The sequence below is a fragment of the Cyprinodon variegatus genome, unplaced genomic scaffold (genome assembly GCF_000732505.1).
Source record: "Cyprinodon variegatus isolate N-32 unplaced genomic scaffold, C_variegatus-1.0 Scaffold1924, whole genome shotgun sequence".
NCBI classification, from domain to species: domain Eukaryota; kingdom Metazoa; phylum Chordata; class Actinopteri; order Cyprinodontiformes; family Cyprinodontidae; genus Cyprinodon; species Cyprinodon variegatus.
In genome coordinates, this window is record NW_015152377.1 from 59,106 (window position 1) to 61,085 (window position 1,980).

Here is a 1,980-nt window from a genome sequence, read left to right on the forward strand (position 1 = left end):
TTTGAGATATCAAAAAAGTACTCCAGAGTGTTGTTCAGCATGGGGGTGAGTAGAAAATGAAGGCTAATCATGTTTTGGGTGTACTATTCCTTTAAATTAGCCGTAAGCCTATAGCAGCATAACTATTGAGATAGCTAAAGATAACCTGAGCCACTCTAATTAAAACTTTTATCATAAAAAATAAATTGTATTCTAAATATAGGAGAAAGCAAATGAAAAGGAATTAGGAGAAATATGATTAATCTTCATCACAACTCACATTTATAAAGCTACATATCCGCAAATAGCAATATTGTGGTGATATTTAGCTTCAACGCACTATGTTTACTTTGTTGTAAATGTAAACTAAAGAAAACATGTAGCTCAAACCAACCATCAGACTGAGTGTGCTTGGCGGTGGGGGTCATGAGTTAACTTGGTGTTTTCAGCCATAGGACTGTTTCGCTTTCAGTCTCCCAACAACATCCTTGTTTTTCAAAACAATTTTAAGATCGTTTATTCAGCTGACAACAGGAAGGTTGTCAATCTGAGGGTGGTATTGCTTAGTGTCTAATGAATTTGATCCCCCCCACACCCTTAGGTGTTGCCTGTAAGATGTTATCTGGGATTTTGCTGAGCCCCTTGTGTCACCTCCACTGGTTTCCCGTTGTATTCATTAGAGTAATCCTGTTGGGCTTTGGCTAACCAACACATGGGCTTAGTGGCACCATGCAGCCACAGGCCAAAAGCAACCGGGCCGGGCTGTTTCAGAGCCAGCTTGGGCAGTCTGTTTGGGTTCATGGCTTTTAGCAGCTAAAGACTGGGTGTGAATGCAGTTAGACTGACTGCAGTTTTGCCTTGTCAGCGTTCTTCCTTTTTATCAAAGGGTCGGACAATGGCTGTGTGCTCTGTCCTGCTCCCGCTCTGAATGGGCCAATAGAGCCAACAATGGAGACCTGGCAGAATGGCATTCCTGCTATTCAAGGATTTTTGGGAGCTTCATTGAGACAAATATGGAAGAAGACGAGATGTGGGTAGGAGGTTATAGAACACCACATCAGGTCCAGATTGTTTGTTCTCTTGCTTTAAGAAAGCACCCAGTTCCTTACATTTCACACCCATCAATGAGCCACTCTGTTCTTTAAGGTTGACCCCCTAAGCAGCAGACATCATTTAGATGCTTTTTAGTCTTAATCTGGTCGGTCCATCATAGTCTTGATTTAGTCCACAAATAGTTCTTGAAAACTGGGTCTGATGTTGTTCCACTTTGGTCCAATAGAAGAGGCAACACAGAGACAAACAACCATTCGCACCTAAGTAGAATTTAGAGAATCCAATTAACCTAACAGTCATGTTTTTGGACTGTGGGAGGAAGCCGGAGTACCCAGAGAGAACCCACGCATGCTCAGGGAGACTCCATGCAGAAATACCTCGGGCCGGGAATCGAACCCAGAACCTTCTTTCTGCAAGGGTGCAGTGCTACCCACTGCTCCACTGAACAGCCCAAGTTGTAACATTACTAGAATAAAGTAATATTTCGAGAATAAAGTTGTAAAATAACGAGAATTAAGTGATAATTTTACGAGAATAAAGTTGTAATATTACAAAACTAAAGTCGTATTATTATGAGAATAAAGGTTGGTCCTTGTCTGGTCCTTGGTTGGTCCTTGGTCGGTCCTTGGTTGGTCCTTGTCTGGTCCTTGGCTGGTCCTTGTCTGGTCCTTGGTTGGTCCTTGGTCGGTCCTTGGTTGGTCCTTGGTCGGTCCTTGGCTGGTCCTTGGTTGGTCCTTGTCTGGTCCTTTGTTAGTCCTTGGCTGGTCCTTGGTTGGTCCTTGGTCGGTCCTTGGTTGGTCCTTGGTCGGTCCTTGGCTGGTCCTTGGTTGGTCCTTGTCTGGTCCTTGGCTGGTCCTTGTTTGGTCTTTGGCTGGTACTTGGCTGGTCCTTGTCTGGTCCTTGGTTGGTCCTTGGCTGGTCCTTGTCTGGTCCTTGGTTGGTCCTTGG